The 10,892-nt window shown below is 41.2% G+C and overlaps 1 pseudogene; it reads right to left on the bottom strand.

The window, feature by feature from the left end:
* Positions 1–973: 973 nt before the first annotated feature.
* LOC102894116 lies at positions 974–2,394 on the bottom strand (annotated as a pseudogene).
* Positions 2,395–10,892: the final 8,498 nt, after the last annotated feature.

Genomic DNA, 10,892 nt, shown 5'->3' with positions numbered 1-10,892 from the left:
GGAGGAGGAGGAGGAGAAGGAATAAGAGAAGGAGGAGGAAAAGGAGAAAAAAACAAGTGAAATGTGAATAACATAGCAATATCTACATATTTAGCAACAATTACTTTAAATGTAAATATTAAACACTGCAGTTAAAAGACATAGGGTGACTAAATGGATAAGAAAACAAGACCCTTACATATGCTTCCTACAAGAGACTCACTTTAGATCAAAAGACACATACAGACTTAATGTAAAGGGATAAGAAAAGATATTTTATGTAAATGGAAACAGAGAAGAAAAAGCTTGGGTAGCAATACTTATACCGGACAAAATAGACTTTAAAACAAAGGCTGTAACAAGAGATGAAGGTGGACCCAGTAATCCCACTTCTGGGTATTTATTCATAGAAATCCAAAGCACTACTTCAAAGGGACATGTGAATCCATATGTTCATTGTAGCATTATTTACAATAGCCAAGATATGGAGGCAACCTAGGCGTCCATGAATGATGAATGGATAAAGGATAGGTGATATGTATACATATAATAGAATATTATTTATCCATAAAAAGAAATATTGTCACCTGCAATAACATGGATGGATCAAGAGGATATTGTGCTGAGTGGAGTGTCAGACAAAGAAAGACAAATGCCATATAATTTCACTTATATGTAGAATCTAAAGGATAAAATGAACAACAACAACAACAACAAACAGAAACAAACCCATAGATACAGAGAACATTGTGATGGTTGCCAGATGAGAGGGGGTTTGGGGATGGGTGACAAAGGGGAAGGTATTAAAAAGAACAAATTGGTAGTTACAAAATATTTATGGGTATGTAAAGTGTAACATAAGAAATATAGTCAATAGTATTGTAATAACTATATTGTCAGATTATTACTAGACTTATTGGGGTGATCATTTTGTAAGTTATATAAATGTCTAATCATGATGTCATATACCTACAACTAATATAATATCATATGCCAACTGTATTTGAAAAATAAAAAATATTTTAAAAACTGGAGTTTGGGGGCAAATGTAGAAATATAAATAATAACAGCACCACTAAAACTAGAGGTTATGCCAGGTTGCAGGTTATATAGATGACTTATTTGTTTGGATTTTTGAGACAGAACTTTATTCTGATTCTAAATGAAAAGGAATGAGAACGACAGTAACAGACAAGATTTCACCACTGAATATTCTGATGTGATTGTAGCAGTCTTATATTTGAAACTCAATAATAAAACAACTGCATTCCAAAACAGCTATTGTTGAAGATCCAAAAAATTAATGTATTTTGTAACTGCCACTTTTAATCTGAAGCCCATTCATCTCCGTTAGCATCCCAAAGATAAATCACATGTTCTACTTAGCTATATAATAGTCTAAAGCATGCTGCACTACTGACATCACAGGACAGTTGCCTATAAAACTAGACTTCCGACACTGGGCTCCAACTTCACTTTCTCACAAGTTATTATCCTCATCCATAAGAGTTGTCTGAGCAACCTCTCTAGATCATGCTCATACTGTGCTGCCAAAGCTGGGTCCATGACATCTTCTGGTGGGGCAAAAGCAGGTATGGCAACAAACTCCAAGTTAGGGTCTCCAATCAGTTTTCTAGCAAGCCAAAAGAAGGGCTTTTCATAGTTGTAGTTTCTTTTAGCAGAAATGTCATAGTACTGAAGATTCTTCTTTCTGTGGAAGACAATTGATTTTGCCTTAACTTTTCTCTCCTTAATATCCACTGTGTTGCCACACAACATGATGGGGATGTTTTCACATACTCTTACCAGATCTCTATGCCAGTTAGGCACATTCTTGTAAGTAACTCTCAAAGTTACTCGCATACACCCTGGACTTGAACATAATATCCATCTCTCAGTCTATTAAATTTCTCTTGACTAGCTGTGTCTCATACATTGAACGTGATAAGTCCTCTGTTGGTGTGGAACATAAGGGGGTAGACTTTGACATCCAAGGTAGCTACATACTTCTCACATTCACCAGTCAGATGATGTTTCACAAATGTAGTTATTCTAGTCCCACCATCACTAACCAATACAAGTTTAAACTGAACTTGAGGTTCTCCTTGGGCAACCATTGTGATGTTACTTCCAGAAATGTCTCTGGGCCCATCTGACTGAGAGCTAGAAAGATGGCGGAAGTACAATTAAAATGCAGGGACAGGGATGACTTTACATAAGGCTGGTAAGGGTATATCATTACCTTAGATTCCAGTTCTATGTAGTTTTTCAAAACTAGAAATAACATTGTTTGCAGACTAAAATTTCCATTTGGCAGTGAAGTCACTTGTTTTCATGCTGATTCACACAGAACATGCCAAAGAAAGTTCCAGTAAAAATGTTCATGACATTTTTGATAAATAAAGAAGACAGAAAAATTGATTTTTGTGTTTTTTTTTTCTGAAAGGTTTCTCTAAATTCTTCTTGAATTCATAATCTGCACTCTTTCAAGCTCTGAAGGTCAGGATAGACCAGCTATGACTTTTCCAGGATATGAGTAATAGTAAGACCAGGGGACTCATTTCTGGAGGTCTGGAGGAATGTTTTATCCAAAATCTGTAGGTGGGGTTTTCCCCCAACAAAAGACATAAGGGAGTTCCAGAGGAGTGTGCAGACTTGAAACGAGAATAGCCAACCTAACCTAAACATGACCTGGAGAGTCTGCCAGGTCTCTCAACCCTTACCCTGGTTTTCCCCACCCAGAGTGAATGGTCCTTTACATTTATTCTCATTCTTTTCTTTTACTCTCATCTAATTGTCCAACCATTTCTCCCTACAAACTCCAAATCTTAATATCCATGCAAAAACCTGAGAAGTGTTGAATAAGCATCATTTAGAACTCTCTCTTCCTGGAAGACATGGAAGGAGACTGCTGTCAAATGTTGTTTGTAAGACTCACACCCTAGTTACAGCTACAGGGAGCCCATAAGAATCGTTGTTGGGGGAAGGATGCATTCAGAATTCTTTAGAAATGTGTATTCTGTTTAGAGAGAAATTTATAGTTTTAATGTTAAAATGAAGCTAAGTGGCTTTGTTTTCTTTATTCATTCATTCAACAAGAATGTATCATGCCCCTACTATATGCCAAGTATGGTGTTGGGAGATGTGAAAGAAGACACGGTCACTGCCGACAAAGAATTTTATGGTTTAGTGAGGAAGATAGGTAATAAAATCAATAATTACAATATAGTAGTGCTGAAAAGGTTATGAGAGTTATGTATTCAGTCAGTACGCTATGGGTAATTAGGGAATATTACCAGGAGTTCGGGGCCCAATTCCTGTATTTCTGAATGATGAATAGTAGTCAATGAGGAGACTGTGGGTGTGTGTGCACACATGTGTGTATGTGCATACATACACACACTTGCACACATGTACCCACACATATTTTCTCATAGCATTCTGGACTTCATCATTGCTCTTCTTCCAGTTGTTCAATGTTTCTCTTTCTCACTAAATTGTGATGCTCAATATTTACTGCATTGTTAACAAGCAAAGCCTTGGGCTCAGGGGTCTCCATACACGTATAGAGCAAACTGACAAATTGTGCTCTCTCTTGCAAAGGGTGATGAGACTGAAGACTGAGGCGAGAGCAGTCAGACCATAGGAGAGAAGCTACTGGGATTTTAGAACTTGGCTAATTGCCGATGTGTTGCTTAGTTATAGAAAGTCTCAGGTTATCACTAAAAGCCACTTTCTAAAGCTTACTACACATCAATGTGATTGTTTAGGCAGGAATATAAAGCAGACCAAACTTTCTTCAGCATTTTCTTTCTTCTTTATGATAGTCCCCAATTTTTCTTCTCCCTTCCCACCTGCTTGCTTCCAAACTTTCAGAAAAAGATCAGAAGATTTTATTCTTCTTTATAATTATGTTTTATTGCTTACCTCTCACATGGGCATATGCATTTTAGTAAATGCTTTAATAAAGATACTGATCTTTATTTAAAAATCCTAATCTATAATAGAATATATTTGGAAATTAGGAGGAAGATAAGAAGAAATCTTTCTGATGCCCTCAGGCTCATACCTATTCTGCCCATCCTACCCATTCCTTCAAAGAATGATCTCTATATTTTAATCAAACTAAAAGGTAAAGCAGAAACCTACACCATGCACCTTCAACTATAGGCCTGATTCCATTAAGGTGAATTCCAAGAGTTTCTCACAATTTTTTTTCAGTGATTGTAGTAAAGAAAAATTTATTGATCAAGAAGGCACCAACAGAGAAGATGGGCACCCAAGTGGTACCTCAAATCCATCTTAAGAAAGTACAGATTTCAGGCTTCTTTTAAGTCAAGGAAAGGGGAAATGGGAGGGGCAAAAGATGATTGACCACTGTAGATATCTGGGCAGCAGCAGGGGTCTGAAGAAGATTTTGCTAGTTGATGTGAGTCTGGGTCACAAAGTTTCTGCAAATCTTGGATAAACAATACTTACTTTCCTTTTCTCCTCAAGTCACAAGCAGAATTCCTTTAATGATTAGCATGTCTATATGCAAGACTAAGCAGAAGCAATTAGTCTGTAGGCCATGGGAACAAACCAGGCTTAAACAAGATGGAATCAGAGAGAGTAAGCATTTCACTCTTAAAATCCCCCCCCCTTTTATTGTTCATTCCTCAATCTTGAGGGAAATAAGGCAACTGGGTCCAGGATTAATTAAGAAGGAGTATTAGCTTTCAAGATGGAGTCAGATTTGTTCTCTCATTGTGCCCCCCTTTATTCAGCTGTTACAATCTCTCCTGCCCACTCCTTCTGCAATGGTCTTGAGCCTTGGAGGGGACATTCTGGGTGTTCAATAAAGAGTAACTTTTGTTATTATGTCCCCCAGGACCCAAATCATGAGTTAGCCACTGCATACTTTCTTGTTCAACTAACAAATAATCTAAAGCAATTCTATTTTCTAAGGACCCACATACTAAGGACACTAAAGTGGTCTGTTAGAGTTTTAAAGCTTGAGCAGTAGAATGGGCCAAACGGCTGACAATATGGGTTAATTTCTATAAGATTTAGCTTGCATCAGATGCTCAAGTAATCTTTCTGTGTAGCTTATACAGGATCAGCCACTGGGATTGTTTAAGCATGAGCTATTGTGGCAGTTCCCCTGAAATTTATATTATGTAAAACATAGCTCAAAAAACAATGGACAACACTAGAATCTAATATCCACAAAGATATAATATAGTTCCTCTTGAAACATAATTTTCTGTCTATAATCACTCTCATTTTTACCAAAGGTAGCCAAATTAAGATAAATTTATCTGCAAAATAGTCTAGTTTCAATAAACTTGGACTCATTGTTTGCATAAGTCCAGCAAGAAGAGTAATTAATTATAGGGGCACCTTTAAATTTGCTTTGCTGGAATTTTCCTAAGAAATCTTCAAATTAAAATTTAAATAACCTCCCAAGGCTAAGAAATCAAGCTACATACTTGCCATTGGACTTCACCTTCAATACCTATGGATTGGGGTGAATTCTTCTACTCTCGAGAGCTCCTAAAATTTCTTGAGGCTCTTCTTTTGCTGTATCCTAGGAAAGCAACTTTCATTCCTTACCTGAAAAGCCTGCTGTGAACCATAAGCAAGGTACCAGGCTGTTTGTCCAAGGACTGCCAACATTTCTTTAGCTCTATTGGAATGTAGCTGTATTGAGTGTTAGGCAAACTGAGTAAACTGACCTCTAGTTTAGGAATAGTTGATGTAATGAGACAGATGATCTCAAAAGTCCCTAACTCTAAAATGCTGTGAATTCTATGAATTAAATTCTTATTAAATTCAACCTCTGACCTAAGGATAAGGTTAATACAATTTAAAAAGCTTAGGTTTGTCTTTTTGTACCTGATTTTTATGATGAAGTAAATGTTACAAAATCCACCATTATGAGTATATAAAATGTGTTGCTAATTTCCCTGCCACCTCTGGTTTCTTTTACCAGAGTCAATTACTGTTAATGCTTTCTTCTAGATCCTCCTAGATATTTTATATGCATATACAACGTTGTAGTCTCTTTAAGATAAGAATTTTTCCATTAATAGAAATAGGTGCAATGAACAATATATTTTATATTTTGATGTATTTAATTTGTTATTCTGTCTAGTGTGTCTCTGTTAAAATTTGTTTTTTTTTAAATGGTTTTCAACTTCTGATCAAGATGGTGCAGTAGGCGGACACTGTGCTTGTCTTCTCTCATGACCACATCAAAATTACAACTAAACTAAAGAACAACCAACATTGGAAGTCACCTGAGGTCTGGTTGGACAGAAGTTCCACAACTGAGGACATACATAGGAGGCTACCTTATGACTGCTAGGAGGAGCGGAGATGTGAAACAGATTGGTGCCACAACCGCATGTGATGACTGAGAATCCAGAGGTATATCTTGGCTGCAGAGGTCACCTGGAGGAGCAGGGATCCCGGCCACACACTGGGTTTCCAAGCCCAGGGTTCCAGTGCCAGGAAGATAAGTAGAAGTAACCTCTGGCTGTGAAAACCAGTGGAGATGGTGGCTGAGCAAGACAGAGGGCTGCAAGAATTGCAGACAGTTCTCTAAAAGGGCTCACCCACAAAATTTCACACTGACAGACTCACTCACTCTGAGTTCCAGCACTGGGGCAGCTAGCTACTCGAAAAGTGCCAGAAACATAAGGGAAGAAACTGAATTGTCTGGCTTTAGGGTGAGGGCTGGAGAGGTAGCTTTCTCCCAGACAGAAATGCTGACAGTATCCATAGTTCCTTTGTTGAGCCCTCCCCACTCCAAGCAGGCAGACACAGGTGGACTCCATATCTGAGTCTCCATCACCCTTACAGGTAACCCCACCCTGGTGATTCCATGGTACCCCACCACACCCAACTTTTAGGCCCACCTAAACCTTAGCCTCCAGTTGCTTTCTCATACAAATAGCCTGTCTTGGCTCATGCTGTGAACTTTCCTAAAATCTTTCAAAGTTTCACAAAATCGAAATAAGCAACATTTGGCCTCAGCAAGCCCTGTACCACTTTCTGAGCAGTCCCAAGTCCAGCACTAACAGTAGCTGGCCTTGGTTTGCAGTTTAGCTTTGAAGTACCTCTAAGCCCAGCATTAGTGGTAGCTATCTGTGGATTACTTGGTGACTCATGCCAGGTGGCACTGAGAAGAGCACAGAATGAACTTGGCCTGTGGTATGGTCCCTACCAGGAGGCCCTCGGGCTGGCACACCTAGTGGCCTGCTTCTGATTAAGCCTGAAAACTACCTGGGGCTTCAAGCCAAGATGCCACACACAAAGGGCAGGCTGGGAAGACATCAGAGCCCTGCTAAAGTGAATCTTGCTCTGTAGGGTCAACTCCTCATCAGCCAGTCCTCACAACCAGTCAGCCTGAGGGTCAATCCCTCTCGTTGATGTGCAAACAGAAACCAAGGCTCATCTACAACAGTAGGACACACAATACCCATACAAGAACACACCTGGGGCATCTAACTCAGGTGACAAGGAAAAACTGTGCCACTGGGCCCCACAGGACACCTACTACATAAGGCCACTCTACTAAGACCAGGAGACTTAGGAGCTTTATTACATAGAAACAAACACAGGGAGGTAGCCAAATGGGGAGACAGAGAAAAATATCCCAAATAAAAGAACAAAACAAAACTCCATAAAAAGAACCAAACAAAATGGAGACAAGCAATCTACCAGATGCAGAGTTGAAAACACTGGTCATAAGGATGCTCAATGAATGTAGGAGATGAGTAGATAAACTCAATGAGAACTTTAACGAAGAGAAAAAAACCCATAAAAATGGAGATAGAAGACATAAAAAAGAATCAGTCAGAATTAAAGAATACAATAACTGAAATGAAGAATACATAAGAAGGAATCAACAGTAGTAGATTAGACAAAGCAGAGGGCTGAATCAGCTATTTAGAAGATAAAGTAGCAGAAAACACGTAGTCAGAAGAGCAACAGGACAAAAGAATATAAAAATGACGATAATTTAAAGGGCCTCTAGGAGAACATCAAGCATAAAAACATTTGCACGATAGGAGTACCAAAAGGAGAAGAGAAAGAGCAAGAAATTGAAAACCTATCTGAAGAAATAGTGATGGAAAACTATTTTAACCTGGCAAAAGAAGAGCAAAGGATTCAAAACAAGATGAACTCAAAGAGGCCCACACCAAGACACATCATAATTAAAATGCCAAAAGTTAAAAACAAAGAGGAACTGGGCCAAATGGCATAATTGATAGAAACTTCACTCATCCCCACTTGTGATCACATCAAAGTTGAGAAGGAAACATGGAGCAAACAGCAAGAAGAGTTGCCTGGGGGTCTAGATGAACAGAAGCACTACAGTTAGGGAGAGAAATAAGAAATCATCCTGCAACGGATGGAGATAGGAGGGGGCGAAGACACGAGGCTGCCTGGACCCCAACAGCTGAGTAGGACAGAGGCTAGGGCAGCTGCAGTCAGCAGCTGCAGATGCGTCTTAAAGGGGCCGTGTCCACAAACGGACTTTTTTGGTGATGGACCTGCTCACTTTGAGCACCAGCACTAGGTCAGCTGCTCAGGGGCACCAGGGACTTACAGGGGGACACTGAGTTGTCAGAGAAAGGGCTGGAGGTGAGGCTCTCACATGGGCAGAAATGCTGACATTATTCATGTTCCTCTGTTGAGCCCTCTCCTCTCCCAGTGTGCAGACTAAGTGCTACCATAGTTGCCACTTCATCAAACTGGATAACAGAGGTCACTCTTCCTAAAGAGTTCCCTGAAACTCTGCCTCCCCTCACATGTGGCCCCAACCAAGCCACATTCAGCTATGTTCTTGGTGAGTCCTGTGAAACTTTCTGAGCAGCACCTAGGCTCACACTCGTGGCAGCTGATCTCGGTTTCTGGTGTGGCATGCTGAGGCAACTATAAGCACAGCATCTGTGGATTGCTTGCTGAATCTTAATAGGTGACCCCAGAGGGACACAGGCTGGAGCTAAACTTGGCCTGTATCTGAACCCCTCTCGGGACTGTGCCACTGGACACCTACTTCACAAATCCACACTGAAAAGACTGGGAGACTTAGGAGCTTTGATTAGTACATAGAAACAGACACAGAAAGACAGCCAAAATGGGAAAACAAAGAAGCAGAAATCATATGAAAGAACAGAACATAGATCAAGAAAAAATGGAGTCAAGCAATCTAACAGACGTGGGGTTCCAAACATTGGTTATAAAGATGCTCATGAACTTAGGGAAAGTGTAGATGAACTCATTGAGAACTTTAGCAAAGAGATAAAAAGCATAAAAATGGATGTGGAAATTATAAAAAGGAACCAGTCAGAAATGAAGACTGTATTATCTGAGATGAAGAGCATGTTAGCAGGAATCAACAGAGTGGAGGAAGAAGAGAATTGAAACACCAATATATAGGATGGGGAAGCCAAGCACAACTGATCAAAATGACAAGAAAAGAGTAACCAAGGATATAATAATAGAGAGAGAGGAAGATGGTGGACTAGGTAAAAGCAGGGTTTCTCTCTTCCCAGGTCTGCATTGAAATTACGACCAAATTATAAAATAATCAACGTGGAGAATCACCTGAAGTCCAGCTGATGATAACACCTCTGTCTGATAATATAAAGGAGGAACATTGAAGGCAGTAGGAGCGGCAAAGTTGCGAATCAGGCCAAACTCACACCCGTGGGTAGTGGAGGATCACCAGGAAGGAGAGAGAGGCTGCAGAGGCTCTCCTGAAGGAGAGGGGGTAATGGTCTCATTTGTAGCTCCCCAGCCAAGGGTCCCAGCCCAGGGAAGGGGAGATTCCAATAACTGATGGTAAAAACCAGAGGGGATTCCAGCTGTCCGGGTGAAATGGAGGGAGACTGAAACCATAGATGCCCCTTTGAAGGACCTGTGCACAGGCTTTTTGACCTGTGGACACTCACCCGGGACACCAGCGGTGGGTCAGAAGATTGTGTAGGATTTGTTCTGAGAAAGGCTGCATTACCAGGTGCCAGAACTAGGGCTGGAAGGGCAGCCACTATTGTGCCTTAGTCTGGACCCCCTACTGGGCAATCTACTCACCACATCAGCTTGACTGTGTAGATAGAGCCCTCCCACAGAGCCATTAGGAAGCCCTGGCCTGAGGGCATCAGCCGGGCCACCCAACCTACAGATTGTCCAGGGCTTTTGTTGCTGGATGGCTGCAAAGACCTGCTCCGATTTAGGACCAAGCATTCACAGCCAGCGGCCAGCGCTGAGAGCTGCATTTCCATTCCCTGCTGTTGGCCAGCGCTGTGAGCTGCATTTCCAAGAAAGGGTCAGGCAGATGATTGCTGCCAATACAAACTTGAGTGGATCTCGGGAATCTGTGGGCCAGTCCCAGACAGCAGCTGGTCTTGCTGTGATCTGGGACTTCTGTGGGAAAAATGTGAACGGTCACCAAAGTTGCAGCAAGACTGAGGCTGCATTGATCTGACAGCCATTGTCTCTCTGAGACCCCACCCCACTCTACCCACAAATTGCCCCAGGCGACCCACTGACAGTGAACTGCCACAGCCCTGTCCATCCTCTCCTCTGATCATCCAATCCACACAGACAACAAAGTTTGGTTAGCACAGGGCGGGCACTGCACAGAAATCAGCATTAGGCAGACCTCTTCTGCTTGCAAGAGTTGCAATATTGTGTCCAGGAAGTGCAGGGGTCCGTGGGACCACACCAGATGGCAGATGGTCTCTCTGTGATCTGACTACAGTGGGAACGTCTGGGACAAGAACTTGCAGCAAAACTGAGGATGTATTGTTCCGACGGCATTGTCTCCCTGAGATCCCAATTCACCCAAGCGACAAAGTGCCTGCAGCCCATTGACGGGCTGCCTACCCTGCCCTGTTTGGCTCTGGGGTTGTGTAGTT

This window comes from Pteropus alecto, unplaced genomic scaffold, assembly GCF_000325575.1.
Source record: "Pteropus alecto unplaced genomic scaffold, ASM32557v1 scaffold392, whole genome shotgun sequence".
Taxonomy (NCBI): Eukaryota; Metazoa; Chordata; class Mammalia; order Chiroptera; family Pteropodidae; genus Pteropus; species Pteropus alecto.
The sequence above is the reverse complement of the archived record's forward strand: the minus strand, read 5'-3'. Positions and strand labels throughout refer to the sequence as shown.